Source organism: Lissotriton helveticus, chromosome 4_2 (assembly GCF_964261635.1).
Source record: "Lissotriton helveticus chromosome 4_2, aLisHel1.1, whole genome shotgun sequence".
Taxonomy (NCBI): domain Eukaryota; kingdom Metazoa; phylum Chordata; class Amphibia; order Caudata; family Salamandridae; genus Lissotriton; species Lissotriton helveticus.
In genome coordinates, this window is record NC_136064.1 from 144901432 (window position 1) to 144919013 (window position 17582).

Genomic DNA, 17582 nt, shown 5'->3' on the forward strand with positions numbered 1-17582 from the left:
GCTTTACAATTCCCTGATTGATTGTGCGAGTGTAGGTTAAAAGGCATGCCCACCATACACTCAGTAAGGAAGGGTGGATATTTTAATTTAGCGACACCCATAAAACATTTGTTAAAAAACGGATGCCCAGTACATAAGAATTAAGGCAACCCATGAATAAATACCCGCTGTTGTAGAAAAGTAGAAAGAGTAGATACCAAGATTGCGGCTACCTTCTAGTGAACCACTAAAATAGCATGTATGAAGTAAAAAGCACACCCCAAAAAAAGTGAAGGCACAGGAATGCCCAAGAATGACTAATGATAACGCAGAAGGATGTAAATGTTGTCTGAACTTAACCAACAAGCACCAGCTCTTATCCAACAGGTCTATTATCAAGCCACTAAATTGCACCATCCTTACAGCAGCCCACCATCTCTTCAGCAATCACTTCCATAATCCTACCAAGACCCAAGTATGCAAGCCAAAGACCTCAATCTTTTCCCACAAACTATTTTCACAAACTTTAAACCCCACCAAAAGTTAAAAAAATCCCCGATCATCAGATGATCCATCCTCTAGATGGTCAGTGTACAATAAGTTATGTATTGCTGTACAAATGTATACCCTCTGTTTACTGTGGGTGTGGCTAAATCCATTTGTTGGCAAAGTCTGCCTAGTCAAATGGGCTCCACTATGACATTTGAGCAGCATCTTTATAGGGACCTCTCCCATGTCACTAGCATCCTACACACACTGCATTGCACACTCTTTCACAGTATCAGCATGTGAATGCTGTGGTTACCCAGACATCAGCCAGGTCATGTTACGTTTGTATATTGATACTGCATGCAGCATAGCAACCGAAAAAGCAAACTCCTTTCTCTATCTGTACCTATATAGGATTAGGGCCAAGGTACAACCCAACAGAGGAGAACCCTGTAGAGTAGTAGTGAACATGACCCATTACACGGCCAATCCCACAGCATTGAACTATTTCACTGAGCCTGGAGATATTTAAACAGAGCTAGATAGGATGGGCATAGTAGACTTTCAAGAAAGATATTCTTGGTGGTAGCAAAGCTACAGCACCGGTGCACAAACATGTCTGCTCTCTCTTTCGTCTGGGTCCCCCAGGGCAGCCAACAAGGGTCCTTTAGGATGTCGGGCGGTGGCACCACCGCGTTGCTGGCTGGGCAGAAAAATGCATTTTTCCACCCACGAGCAGCAGGAAACACATCCCCCATATTAGTATTGCAAAACATAGGTAAATTCCTGTCCGACGCGGTGCGACGGGCACGGACATCAAAGTGCATCCGCCACCGTGGCAGAGTGAGCCAATGGAGACTCACTGCCATGCGGAATGACATCCACTCCGCTCCACCAATTAGATGGCCCAAACAAGCAGAAGCACTGCAGCGGAGACACCGCCCAACCAGAGATGGCGGAAACTCGACAGTGGAACGCGATACCAGTGTTCCAGTCCACACCACTCGGTTGAGACCGCCATGGACCCTGCCCTTCACGTCTTCTCGGTGCTGTACCTCCTACAGCACTATCAACTCATGGACCTCCGCGGACACCGCCACAGGTATGCAACTATACAAATACAAAACACAACACACGGGCTGACACAGGGTCCAAATCTACAACAGACACCCTGCTGGGGGCATCAACACATCCACAAGGGCACCCACAACTTACCCACCTGCCACAGTCACTCTTCTGCATCCTGGACACACATTGACTACGAACTTGCAGCAATGTCCCGGTCACGTCACCGCAGCAGTGAATAAATGCACACAATGCAGAAGGCAGGGCCAGTCCAAGGCATGGGCATGGCACAAAGACCCCAGGGACACACCTCCCCACTACACACCAACACACCCCATGAAGGTACAGGCCAGGTGCCCATCCTTTGCACTCCCATACACAGCAACAAGCCAGATCATTCCACACCCTGCACCACACAACAAACAATCAGGGAGACAGCCACTGCAGGAGTGGTTGCACAGGAACACACAACACACAGCACAGTGACTGGAGACACACGCACCACAACACCACCACAGACATGGAAACAAACATGAGTACAAGCACCAAATGAACACATACAGTGAACAAACATACAAATGGACACACAGCCTGCATACTCACACATACATACCACACACACACACACACAGACACCCAAACTGTCAACAGCAATGGAGCACAACAAATCAGCAATCCAAAGTGGGATGTACACAAATGGAAGGCCATGGGGATATACAACAAGCATGTGCACATCTGATCCAAGACCAGGAACAGAGAACACCCCCCTCAGACCATCAAACCACACATGGCTGCTACAGTCAGTGAAGTCAAACCACAGGCAACACAGTGCAACAACACAGGGAAACAGCAATGCATACCAGGTAAAGGCACAAGGAAGGAAGAAAGGCCTGGAAGTCAAACTGGGAACAGCCACACACACATACAATCACCTCACAGGAGTACACCTGCAGCACAACACACATGGCCCATATACATACTCCATTACTGGCAAACACCAGGAGAAATGTACACACATACGCCCCCTCACAACAGCAGCACACCAGTGCCACACACACTGAAGGCTGCCAATATTTGCCAGTACATACACACACAGACACACACCCTGGGTGCAGTCACAAACATAACATATACACAGGGATGCCAGAACAGATGTCTGCCCAAAAACAACACACAAACACAAAACACAACTGAAACACATACAGAACCCCATCAGAAACAGACATACCCTGTCAGCCAAATTGTGGAAAGGCAATGGGAACACAGACACAACAGGAGTGCACAACCTCATCAACCATGATCAAACACACACAATATACCACAAAACACAAAAGAAGTGCACCATCACAGAACAACACTGCCACATCAAACCAACTACAGATGCACAGGCAAATAAAATGAACAAACACTGCCGGTCATCAGGGGATGCACATCAGGCAATGCCAAGGCCACATACACACAGCACTGTATGCACAACAAGCAGTGTGTGCACACACCAAGCATAACAGTCACACACAGACATGAGTGACACAACATCAACCCACACAACACAAATCAGCACAGCAAAAACACAACAGCACACCCAGGAAGTGAAGCAATACCACAGCCAACATACATACATCCAACACAACAACAGATGCACAAATATGGGATAGAAAGGGAGAACCATCTCGACCAGAGCACTGGGCTGCACACACAGTTGAAGTGCACATGAGCAATCCTGACTGATAAATAGCACAAGAGCATCACATATAATCCATTAGATCAATGTCCAGAGTGGAACATTTCTCTTGGCCCAAGAACTGCACCACAAAGCACAGTGTCACAAATGAAGTGATGGGGAGGAACACACACATGTAAAGCAAGAGTACAGCTGACATCAAAGTGAAGTGTTTTGCATGTCAGTAGTCGACATGTAAGGGGTATACCACACACAAATAGAGGGAGTGCAGACTCACAGTGGGTAGGAATACGTGGAACACATAGGGGATGGCATTATACCACACACACCATGTCATACAGGAGGATAAAAGGCACCATGTGCCTGCAATAGATGAGAAACAAAACCACAATGGCAGTGTGGAGCAGAGGGCTGCACAGTCTACACAAACAGACTCAAGACACATGGATGCTCAAACAAACACAACACTGATGTGCAAGTCACACACTCTGCACACTCACAAGTGACTAAACCAACAAACAGGAGACAGACATAACAGCACAGACACACCAACACACTGCACAGTGCACGACAGACACCTCACACATGTGCATACAACCACATCCACAGGGCTGAACAATCCAAACAACAGGCACACAACTCCTGAGTGACACATGTGTGTCTTTGACAATCCAGGGGCACACACACATCCACACCCCCTACAAAGTCACACCCTTCACACTGCACACCTCTTGACTACCGAAGATCACACATCTCATGTAGGCCATGGGACCAGGACTGAGGTCCATCACAAGATGACCATAGACATACAAAGCTGGGCACACATAAAGGAATAACACATATACATGATGATCTTGCCCAGCCTGCATGCAAACCTGTGCACATCATCACACCCTGTGCTGGCAGTGTCCCCCAACCTGACATGTGAACAATGTAGCCAACAATAGCAAACCACGAAAAAGAGAACTGCATGACAGGTAAAATTGACACCGCAGATAACACAACTATCAGTGAGTGAATGGACTGAGGTCCCTGTCACCCCTGTGAAAAAATGTGATGCGGGAAAAGAGCTTAGCAATGTTGAAGTGCCACATAGAGCATGGGGCACAGTCAACCAATAGCACACACACAAGAACTTTAATCAGCAAGGACACTGACAAAACAGACAACAGGAGTAACTGTCTTTATTCACATGTTGCACAGATGTGACAGTAGAACAACAGTAGAGAAGAGCAAGGCACCAAATTCTGAACATATGCAAGAGAATCTGCACAGACAAACTCCAAACAGGAAGGCCAGTGGCCAGTTCAGGGTGCACAGCAAATATATGGGAGGCTGGACAGGATAGAGTCCAGCAGAGCAAAATGGCCAGTGTTCAGGGCAGGGTACACAGTAAGTACATGAGAGGCTGCACAGGGTAGAGTCCAGCAGAGCAACATGGCCAGTGTCCAGGGCAGGTTACACAGTAAGTACATGAGAGGCTGCACAGGGTAGAGTCTACCACAGCAGAGCAACAGGGTCAGTGGCCAGTTAAGGGTGCACAGCAAACATAAGAGAGGCTGCACAGGGTAGAGTTCAGCAGAGCAAATGGGCCAGTGTCCAGGGCAGGGTGCACAGCAATTACATGGGAGGCTGCACAGGGTAGAGTCCAACACAGCAGAGCAACAGGGCCCGTGGCCAGTTTAGGGTGCATGGCAAGTACATGAGAGGCTGCACATGGTAGAGTCCAACACAGCAGAGCAACAGGGCCGGTGGCCAGATCAGGGTGTACGGTAAATACATGAGAGGTTGCACAGGGTAGAGTTCAACACAGCAGAGCAACAGGGCCCGTGGCCAGTTTAGGGTGCACAGCAAGTACATGAGAGGCTGCACAGGGTAGAGTTCAACACAGCAGAGCAACAGGGCCCGTGGCCAGCTTAGGGTGCACAGCAAGTACATGAGAGGATGCACAGGGCAGAGTCCAACACAGCAGAGCAGCAGGGCTAGTGTCCAGGGCAGGGTGCACAGCAAGTACATGATAGGTTGCACAGGCAAGGGCAGAACAGCAGTGAATTACAAGGCCATTGGGCATGGAAAAGTGCAGAGTCAGGACATGAGAGGCTGCACAGGGAAAGTGTTTGACTGTACCCTTCCATGGGCAGCAACACAGTCAGTGGGTAAACAATGGGCAGGACTGGCCCACCTGTATGAGAGACAGGTGTGTGAGGGGGACTACCACTCACTCTTGGCTGTCAGGCAGACTTGGAGCTGGCTGTGTGTCGGGACAGCAGGAGCACTTGACTGGGGAGAGAGAGGCCCAGGTGATGTAGGGCTATCAGTGGCTTGGCAAGCTGGAGGGCTGTTTGGACCAGGTGGTGTAGTGGCATGTGGAGGTGGAGTCATGCAGACCTGAGACACTGTGTGGGTGTGAGAGGTATTAGGGGTGCCGTTCCACTTCTTGGGAATTCAAAATGGCTTCCCTATACTGGGGTTAATGGGAACTGGTGATGACACAACAGGCACACACACCAACTGTCCCGCATCAGGTGCAGGCACTGGCACTCCGTCTGGTGATGTACTGGATCCTGCAGAACGCTTCATCTGGCTACGCCTCTGGACCACCTTCCCCTGTTTGCCAGGTGTACCCCTACAGTGCCCTCCTTCCCCTGTTTGTCAGGTGTACCCCCTACAGTGCCCTCCTTTCCCTGGTTGCTGCCAGGTGTACCTCCTACAGTGCCTTCCTTCCCCTGCTTCACTGGGCTTGGAATTGGAGTTGATGTGGCGGGGGAATGTGGCCCTGAGCTCTACCTAGGTGTACCCTTACCATACAACACATCCTCAGTGGACACAGAAACTGCACACCTAGCTTTGCATGAAGTTTTATGGACAGGCGAGTCCTTCGCTGGTGATGCCTCTGTGGCATGTGAGCCTAATGTCTGCTTCTTTGCTTTTTCAGCCTTGCTCTTCCATGACGGGCTCCTGTCTTTGCATTCTGTGGTGGCTTTGCTCTTCTGTGGGGATGGTGTCTGCGGGCAGGCCCACTTGGGTTGTTTCTGCTGGGTGCTTCTTGTGCTGTATCGTGACTGTGACGCATGTGAACCGGGGTCACTATCATCAGATGTGGCCACTGACTGGAGGGTGGCCAAAGTCCCTGGAGCAGGAATGGGAGTATGTGCCTGTTGAAGGTCAGACATCACTGTGGACGACAAAGCGTGGACAGTACGGTGCAGCCCACTAACGTCAGAGTGTATGCCTTCCATGTAGGCAAACCACCTGGCCTAATTTTTGTCATGGTCACTGAAGGCATTGAGCAGGGCTGTCTGGCCCACACAAAGCTGGTGCAGGAGCTCAACAGACTCAGCACTGAGAACAGCAGGGGGGACAGGTGCAGGCTCAGCAGTGCCAGGTGTGAATGTAACTTGTCCGCAGCCACTTACATGACACAGCACTGCACCACCCCATAAACATCACATAGGCCACCGCTGCCACAAGCCCTGTACACATGCATCCGCTACCAGCCAAAGTCACCCTCCCCAAATACTCACCCCTACCTTCCTGCCGATGCTCCTTCAGATGTGCATCCAACTCAGGAAGAGTCACTGCCAAGATGCGGCCCATCATTGTTGTCATGCTGTGCAGTGGCAAACACCCAGTGTGTGGAAGCAGCCACAAGGTTATCTGTGCCACGTTCTTTGCCAGCCGGCTGATGTCATCCCACCTCTTGTGGCAGTGGGTGCGTCATCGGTTGGATACCTCCAGAGATCGTACCTTTGCTGCAATGGCCGTCGACACCGCCTTACGCTGGTGTACCTTGAGCTGCAGGCATGGAAGAAAAGAGGGGGACATGATCAGTGACACAGTGTCATGTACCAACATCTAGCAGTACAGCAGAAAGTCACAGACTCAATACCAAAAATAATCTCTGTCCATCCCACCCTGGGGTACATCTCACAAAGGCACTCTGCATGGGCTAAGCAGATGTGATTGCATGCATGTATGAGGGTGTACGGGGTCCCTGCTAATCTCACACACATGCAGGATGACAGCACTGAACCCCCTCTCTGGCTTGCAAACATCTCCAGTCCTATGCATGTCTGGCCACTACATACATCACATATCGACCTGTGTCTGTGTGTAGACTCACTGTCTGCATGACTCGGCAGAATTCAATGAGCATGTCCTGTGAATATATCTGTGTGTTATGTGTGTGGCATCGGGGTACATGGACCCACCAGCAAACAATAGATCTACACAAGTGTGGTTGTGTGCAATTAAACAGGGCTGATATGGTGCATATTTGGCTTTCAGTGTGAATGAACAAGAGTAAGGACACAGTAAGTGCAGTCATGTGATCTTATCTTGGTGGGCGGGCACTGTGCAGAGCCTCTGGGTTCACACTGAGTCAGACAACAGGGGCACACAGAGCCATTCAGCCAAGCAATCGCTGTCCTGGCACCTGCATGTCCAACATACTCTGTTTCTGTATGGCTGACAATGTATTACACTCCACTCAGACACACAACTGCAGGCAGGGAAACCTCTGACATTGGGACACATACGACTTCCCCCTGGAGACAGCATGTTTGTCAGTGCATAACACAACCCCCACACCCTCAGACATATACTGCAGCAGTCCAACTGCATGTCTGCCCCACCTGCCCTACACCTACCTTTTTGATGACTCACTACAATATTTGAGGCACCATACAGCTTTGGTTACTGTGCGAGCACCGCGTCCACCGGGACCTCCAGCTCCTCGCTTGTGAATGGACTGGCACGGATCTTCTCTGTCCTTGCCATCCCTGTGGACATGGAACACCTGTGGTAGAATTGGGTGGTGAGGGATCTCTGGCAGCAGGCTCTGGAGGCAACAGCAGATGAGGGTCTCTGTCAGCAGGCTCTGGAGGCAGCAGTAGATGAGGGTCTCTGGCAGCAGGCACTGGAGGCAGCAGTAGATAAGGGTCTCAGGCAGCAGGCTCTGGACGCAGCAGCAGATGAGGGTCTCAGGCAGCAGGCTCTGTGAACAGTAGAAATGTGAGGCTCACTCCCACACATATACAGCCCCCTGGGGTCGTTTCAAAGTTGCCAAGCTGCAACAATTGGTTGTCCAGGTCTGCCTCATTCAAAAGCATCCAATGACCACCTCCGCGGTGGCGGAGCAGGCCTACTGCGATTTTCAAAATTGCTTCGTGCCAAAACAATCATCGTTCCCATTGGCTGTAGGCAATGCTCCATGGTGGTGATGCACCGCAGGGGCCCGGGCTGCGCTACTGCGATGGTGAATCTTTCAAAAGCATCCAATGACCGCCTCCGTGGTGGCAGAGCACGCCTACCGCGATTTTGAAAATTGCATCCTGCCACCGCAATCATCGTTCCCATTGGCTGTAGGCAATGCTCCATGGCGGTGATGCACCACCGGGGCCGGTTGGGACCTAGCACGAGTTGGGTGGCGGAGCATGCCAACCGCCATTTGGGCATGTTTCCATGCCAATGACTACTGCACTTGTGTGAGGGGGTTTGCTGGTGACACACCACCGGGGTCAGGGGGTAGTTACTGTGAGTTGGGTGGCGGAGCATGCCCAACGCCATTTGGTCATGTCTCCATGCCAATAACTACCGCACTTGTGTTAGGGGGATGCTGGTGACACACCACCAGGACCAGGCGGTAGCTACCGAGAGTTGGGTGGCAGAGCATGCCAACCACCATCTTCCCATGTCTCTATGGCTATCAATACCACACTCGTGTGAATGGGGGTTGTTGGTGACACACTGCCGGGGCCAGGCAGTAGCCACAGCAAGTTGGGTGGCGGAGTATGTCCACCCCCATTTGGGCATTTTCTCCATGCCAATGACTACCGCACTGTGTCAGGGGGGGTTCTGGTGACACACCGCCGGGGCCAGGGAGTAGCTACCGCAATTTTGGGCACATACAATGGCAATGTCCATCGGACACTCTTCAACAGTACACAGTGGCTACATGCTGAGGGGCACGTCATTGTGCACACAATGCCAATGTCCCATTGACTCCACAGGTGCCTACACGTGTCATGGTTGTGTATATGTGACGTACATTGGTCTGTTGTCCCTACCATGGCAAAAATGCATCAGATGGTTGTTGAGGCAGGACAGTGTGGTAGTGGACTCAACAATGTGTACACCTATGAATGTGTTGCGGGGCAGTGATGAACTCGGCAAGGATTGTCGCACTGTATGATGTTGTTACTTACTTGTGCTTTTCTGTGTGCTCATACACGCAATTGTCAGTACACCGCCAATTGTGATCATTGTGTTGTGGATGTGTGCCAAGTTTGAATGATGAATTGAGGTGTGACAGTTACAGCAGATGAGTATGAGACAGTTGTGTTGATTTGTTGCACAATGGCTGTATGCCACGCACCTAGGATGTACATGTGGAATGTGGGCATGAAAATATGTGCATTCACATTGACCCATGTGGTGTTTGAGGCACTGGTGTATTGTAAAAGGAGAGGTGGGCCCTCTGTGTGGCTCAAATGTCCACCAATGTTACATGGTGTGTCACACATTCCTCAAGTCAGTCTTTGTTTTTTCTGTTTCATCCTGAGCGGGATATGCTGTGGCCATCTCATGATGGATATCATTGACATGTGTCCACTTTCATCTCAACTAGGAGGAGACCTAATCTGATACATCACTTGACACTGCTGGAGGACATGGAGGATGTGGCGATCATTCGCAAATTCCGTCTCAATAGAGCCACCCTGAAGACCCTTTGTGATCTGTTGGAACCCCACCTGCAGCCTCACCGCACATACCCTACAGCTTTCACCCCAACTTACAAAGTTATGGCAGCCCTCCATTTTTTTTGCCACTGGATCGTTCCAGGAGACCGTGGCTGGTGCTGCAGGAATGTCTCAACCCATGTTCAGCATCGTGCTGCGGGATGTTCTGTCTGCCATGATGATCTACAAGGACAGATATATACATTTCCCCAGGGGTGCAGAATTGGCAGGTGTGAAGGGAGACTTCTATCCCCTTGGGCACATCCCCCATGTTGTTGGGGCCATAGATTGCACACATGTCGGTTCTTGCGCCACCGCAGGCAAGTGAGCACATTTTTCGTAATAGAAAACATTATCACTCAATCAATGTGCAGGTGGTGTGCCTGGCAGATATGACCATCTCGCATATGTGTGCCAGATTCCCCGGCTCCGCCCATGACTCATATGTCCTGGAGAACAGCATTGTGCCCCGGCTGATGGCTAATCTGCTTCCCGAGCGTGCTTGGATTGTCGGTGAGTATGCCTAGTCAAATGGCGTTCTGGGTGTGTGATCTGCTGTCCTCAGCCTGTGCAACATTGCATTGTGTGTTTGTCATTCCTCGGTGACTCTGCATATCTCAGCCGTCCATGGCTGCTGAGCCCACTGCGTAATCCCAGGACCCCGGCTGATATCAGATACAATGAGGCCCATGGCAGGACACATCGTGTGGTTGAGCGTACTTTTGGCCTGCTCAAGACACGTTTCTGCTGCCTTGACAAAACTGGAGGTGCACTGTCATACTCACCTGGGAAGGTGTGTAAGATCGTAGTGGCATGCTGCATGCACCACAACCTGGCCATTTGCAAGGATATTCCCCTGCTCCTGGATGATGATAAGGACCCAAGGCCACCACCTGTACAAGAACCTGAGTCTGGTGATGAGGACAGTGGAGAGGAGGAAGGAGGTGACATGCATCAACAGCTCATCACCCGCTACTTCACTTGAAGGTGGGTGAGAAAGTACAACATGTACATTGTCTGGTGTGATTGCTGTTGTCGCGAAGGGCTATCTGCAAATGGTTCAGACAGCCATATGTAAAGTCGCCTGTGTGTGGATATGTGACAGTGAGATGTAATCTGCGAATGTAAATGGGACATGTTTGTTGACACTTGTTGCACATTGTGTTGTCTTCATGTTTGGTTACGTAAATGGTTTGTGTAGTGTAATGTCTGTGATGCCACACTCACACCAGTGAATGTTGATCTGTTGTGTTTCCCTAGGCACCTCAAAATAATCCATTCCGACATACAGTACATCTTTCGGATACATTAAGGTAATTTTGAAGACTGTACATCTTGCACTAAAGACAAAGCTGACACAATAGAAGTGTGTAAGGTGTTTTATTTACAAAGTTGACATGTTAGGGGGAAGGCAGATTAACTTAAGGGTGGTGAGTTGACAGTCATGGTAAATGAGATGAATGAGTAGACACCACATCGATGTGGTGACCCAGTCCAACAGACAGGTGCCATTCACAAGGCAGTGTGGGGAAGGAGAGTTCAAACAGTTAATGCAGTGGGGAAGAGGATTGGCATCAGGGCTGGCGCCGTGACTGGCGTGTGGCTGGTGCTTTGCCTCCAGAGACTCCCAGGCTCTTCTTTGGATGGCCCCTTGGTCGCTTCGCCGGACTGGGCCCTTCTGTGGTGCCAGCGGCATCTGAGGACTCACCCCTCTTAGTGGCCGCAGGCGAGGATGGTGAACTGTCATCCTGTAGCACAACAGTGGGGGCTGGAGGTGTTGTTTGAGACACAGGCCTGTCCCTCAGTAATGCCAGTTGCTTGCCCATGAGGTCCATCATTTGTCTGATGCGGGTGTCGATGGACCTCATCAGCAGGATGAGCTCACGTAAGAGTTTGTCAAACCGGCCACTTTGTCCCTGGACCTGTTCGTAGGCCCCAATGACTCGGGTGAAGTGGTCCAGGGATGGGGTCTCAACCTCCTGATGTCCGGTGGTAACCCTGGCCCTCCCACCTGCCCTGCTGCCACAAACCTGTTGCCTCGCCACTGTGGGTCAAAGCACACTCTCCCTGTCATCCACAGTTGTTGGTGTGGGCTGGTCATCCCCTGGGACAGGGAGGCTGTTGCAGTGGGGAGGATGGGGTCCTGGGACCTGGTGCTCCCTGGCACACCAGATGGGCTGCCCTCGAGCTCATCGTCCTGAGAATCCTGGAGTCCACATCTGAGAGTCCACTTTCCGGGGGTGGAGACTGGCTCTGCTGGTTATTGATGTTGTCCTCAGCAGTGAGTTCTTGGTCACCTGTGGATTAGATGGGGAATGGTTGGTGTTGTGCACTCAGCAAGAATTATGTTAGCTTTCTGTCATCCAGTGTCTGTACATTACACAATTGACTGATCTTCACATCTTTTGCTATGTGCAAATACTGTGCCTCATAACATGATGCCGAGGTACATACATTACTTGTACATGTTATCAGGTGTCGATGCATAGCATGCAAATCATGCTGTGATCATGTTCAAAGGGACCAGTTGCAATGTAGGGACCAGCACAAATGAGTTTCATGGTTCTCTCATTGTTGATTCGTATGACCTGGCTGACGTCACATCTGGCCATGGAGTGGCCATTGTATTTTACTGCATGACTTTGTCCTGTAATGTACATATTTGGATTTATAAGCCCACACATACTTTCTGTTTTTTTACATGGTCCTTGCTGATTCGGCCACATGGCAATGCACTCATCAGTGTGTGCTGTGCATGGTTGTGCACAGTCTTTCTTTTGCATGTCCATTGGTGTGTGACTCTTTGTCATCTGTGACAGTTCCCTTTGCTTACCTGTGTGGACACTGTGCTTGTCAAGGGAGATCACTGGGCACATTTGTGCATGCAGAGGGCTGGCGTTGCCATGTGGCACCATTTCATTGGTAGCAACAAAAGATTGGTATGCAGTTCCTAAAAGGGATAAAGGTATAGTGACTAATGTGAGAAACTGACTGATATTCAGTAACCACTGGTTACTGAATATCAGTCAGTTTCTCACATTAGTCACTATACCTTTATCCCTTTTAGGAACTGCATACCAATCTTTTGTTGCTTTCAGTACGTGGGCACGTATGCTGGACCTGTGTTAAAATAGCCCTCTTCTGTCTCTCCCTTGGTTTACACCATTTCATTGGTAACAGATGTGTGGCTGCACATACATGCTACCTACCTGTTAGGTGAAGCAGAACAATGCAATGGCTGCCACATGCTTGTGGGTAGGGGGTGGGCTCCATCCTGCTCAGGGGTGGGACAGGGGTACCTGATGGGAGTTGTAGTGCAGGTGTACCGCCCAAACCAGCCCTCCTAGGGAAGATGGATACCTACCTTTTAGTTTGTTTAGTGTACTGCAATGGCTTGCAAGTTCTTCTGGGTGAGGGAGTGATCCATCCTGCTGGGGTGTGGGACAGGGGGCATTGTGGCAGTTGTAGTGCAGGCCTCCCTCCCTGACATAGGCCTCCCAAGCAAGATGGCTACCTACCTGTTAAGTGAGGGTGAACATTACAATGGCTGAAAACTGCTTCTGCGTTGGTGTGGAGTGCTACATCCTGCTTAGGGATGGGACAGGGGGCATTGTGGGAGTAGAAGTACAGGCCTCCCTCCCCCAAACATGCCTCCCAAGCAAGGTGGCTACCTACCTGTAAATTTTATGAGGGTGATGCAATGGCTGCCACATGCTTGTGGGTGGGGTCGGAGAGTGATCCATCATGCTGGGTTGTGGGATAGGGAGCATGGTGGGAGTTTTAGTGCAGGCTTCCCTCCCCCAAACAAGCCACCCAAGCAAGATGGCTACCTACCTGTAAGTTTGATGAGGGTGATGCAATGGCTGCCACATGCTTGTGAGTGGGAGGGAGGGATCCATCCTGCTGGTGTGCGGGAAAGGGGGCATGGCGGGAGTAGTGGTACAGGCCTCCCTCCCCCAAATAGCCCTCCCAAGCAAGGTGGCTACCTACCTGTAAGTTTGATGAGGGTGATGCAATGGCTGCCACATGCTTGTGGGTGGGGTGGGGGAGTGATCCATCCTGCTGGGGTGTGAGACAAGGGGCATGGTGGGAGTAGTGGTACAGGCCTCCCTCCCCCAAACATGCCTCCCAAGCAAGATGGCTACCTACCTGTTAGGTGAGGGTGAACCTTACAATGGCTGAAACTGCTTCTGGGTTGGTGTGGAGTGCTACATCCTGCTTATGGGTGGGACAGGGGGCATGGTGGGGGTAGTTTTGCAGGCCTCGCACCCACAAACAGCACAAGCCTGTGAGATGGCTACCTACCGATGCGTTTGGTTGTTGTACTACAATTGCTGCCACATGCTTCTGGGAGGGGGGTGAGCTCCATCCTGCTCAGGGGTAGGACTGGGGCGCCTGGTGGGAGTTGTACTGCAGGCCTCCCACTCTAAGCCAGCCCTCCCAGGGAAGATGGCTACCTACCTGTAAGTTCATTTGGTGTACCAATGGCTTCCAAGTGCTTGTGGGTGTGGGGGGTGCTCCATCCTGCTAGGGTGTGGGACAGGGTGCATGGTGGGAGTAGTAATGCAGGGTAACTGTGCTCATGCTCCCATGGTAATATTGCTAGCTACGCTGAACGTAAATGAGAGTGAGTGACTGTTGGATCTGTGAGACAGGTTTATGTGGGTGTGTGGTGCAGATGGATTGGATTTGTCTTGGGTGGTGTGGGTTTTTGGTTGTGCAAAACAGTACATATCTGTGTGTTGGTTAACATTTGTTTGTACTTACCAGCCTCCACTCCCCCGGATACTCCTGAGAGACTCTCGGGATGCAGTAGGGCAGGCACCTTCTCCTCCCATGGTGTGAATGTTTTCTGAGGGATGGAAGGGCCACTGTCAGTCTGGTTAGCCAGCTCCCAGTTCTTGCTCCTCCTCTCTTTGACAACCCTCTTGAGATCATACCACCGCTGCATGATCTCCTTCTTGGTTCGCGGGGTGTTTCCTGCTGCATTGACCCTTTGGACTATCCTTTGCCATATTTGGGTCCTTGTGACTAATGGTGTCTATTGGACCAGGCTACCAAACAGTTGTGGTTCCACTCTGACTATCTCATTTACCATGACTGTCAACTCACTCTCTGGTCAGTGAAGGGGCTGGTTATATACTCAGCTATGTGGGTGTGTCCCAATGGAGTTTTGCTGTCAGGTGTGTTGTGGGAATTGTCCTGGAAATTGTATATTTCTGTTTGGCATTTGTTTGTTTCATTGTGCTGTGTTTGGTGTATTTGAGCGGCATGGCTATTTTGATTTGTGCAATGTTTGCCTTCGTTGTGGTGTTGTTGCTTTGTTCGCCATGTTTTGTACGGTTGGTCCGCTGTTGTGGCTTTGCTGCAGCCCTTCCCCTGGCTCTCCCATTCAATCCAGCGTGCGTCCCCGGCGGTGGTAAACAGCAGATCGTATCACTGGACCATATGGGATATCCTAATTTCCCGTGCGGTGTCCCTGCTATGCTTGCGGCTGGTAGTAGCTTTTCCGCTGCGTTTCCGACTGCCGCGGTCGTTTTTTGATTGTCACCGCCCACGTCGGGTGTTTTTTATGTGCCCGCTACCGCCGCGGTCGTTATTTTTTGGCAGTTGATCCTAATTTGACTGCCGGTTTATCCATGGTCCCACCGAATGTTTGTTTTCCGCTTCCATGGCAGTTGGGGCGGTTTTCTGCCTGACATCATATCGGGGCCCTTAGTGTCTTCTTTAATAACAAATGGATGCCAGAAATGGAGTTCCGTTGTAAGGCCATCCACCTCAATGAAAATCAGTGGAAATGAGTCTGGTAGGGGATGACCAAACATAAGCATAGATAACCCATGTCAGGAAATATGGGATACTAAGATAGATAGGTACATGTTGTTAGAAGGGAAGGGGCAGCCCCTAACAGTACGTAAACGTATACTGTATTTCTTGTGTTTCAGAGGTGAAGGAATTATTCCACTTTGCACACATGATACCTGTGGTGCAATACTGCATGTACCAGACATGCAATGTGGCACCTCTACACTGATCGATACCTACTGGTAGTGGGGTGAATTTGCATACACCCAGCTTGTCCCTGGATGGCAAGGCTTATGCTCCCTCGTTACAATACACACCCCGACCAAGGTTAATCCTGAAGATTGGACCAACATCTGCTACAGAAGAAGACACCTCTGTTGTATCAGGTCCAAGAGAAAAGAACTGATAAGCATTTTGCTGGGCTCAGTTCATGGTAGAATTCAGACTGTTTTCTGACACACAAGTCAATGCAGCAGGGCCCATACCCTTCTTCACTGTGCAGATGAAAGCAAAGGCCCTCTGGTTTCAAACATTGAAAATGATGAACAGGGCTGGACCCAGCCTTAATGCAATCAAGGAAGAACTAAGAGCCATCCGCCTCATGCTGATGGAACACCAATATGTATTGGATTTGATGAGTGCAACAGAGGGAGGGATGTGTGCCAAGGTCGGTGCGTCCTGTTACACATCTTTTGACAGGCAATGACATAGACAATGAGACTTTGACCCTTACCATCTAAGGACTGCACTGTTTACAAACAGGCATGTTATGTTATTGAGAATTTGTAGCGTGCACGTTCACCAACAGGTCTCTTGGCGTGTGTCAGGAGGGAGGTGCCGCTAAGCAGGGTAGATATGCCAATTGATTTTCCCAGGACCCCTGGTGTTTGACTGGTCTGTGTATGTCATTGAGGCCTGTTCTCATCTTCATATTGTTCTTGTGTGGTTTCCTACAAGTTGGAGATTCCTGCTTAAAAAATGCAGTCCTCAAATTGGGTAAAATGCATGTAACTATGGAAGTAGCAATATTTAAAACTGAAACAAAATGACATGACTGCCATGAAGTATGGGGAAAATTATTTAGTTAAAAATTCAACTAGAAGGGGAATTTCAATATTGAAAAAGTTGATGTTGAGTTACGTAATGATCCATGTATGCATGAAAACTAAAACAAGTCACTGTTGCCAAAATCACCCGATATGACCTCTCCCTCAATCCTGAGTCAGAAATACATGGTCAGGAAGGCCCTGCAACCTAGACATGAGGCAATGGATTGCCAGATCACAGGTGGGGTGACATGGAACCAGCAGGGCAAATGCGCAAATATTATAATCCCAGATCATTATCACAGATAGGCAGCAGCACCACAAGGGTCTTGGGAGATAGGGCCCAATAAAGCACACATTGCCAGAGCGGCGTGTGTTTCCAAAATACCATAAAGGTAGATGCTGCATGTAATTCATAAATTCTCCAACCACTTTTTTTTTTTTTTTTATTGAGCAGAAGGAGGTTGAAATACAATTCATGAATGAAGAATTTAGAGCAATGGAAATAAAAACAAAGTTAAGAGAAAGCTTCTTCTTCAAATAGGGTCAGACAAGAGTAAAAACATGATTGAAGATCAAGTTAAAAAGGGGGGAGAGATTTAAGATACATAAAACTCGAAAGCAATCATTATTGTAATCCTTAATACACAAAATATTGGTTAAATATTTTTCAAGTACAAGCAATGTGCAACATCCGCAAACTTTGATCATAAAGTGCAAGTGCAATACAGTACAGTCCCACCTGCTACAGGCAATGTGCAACATCCGCAAACTTTG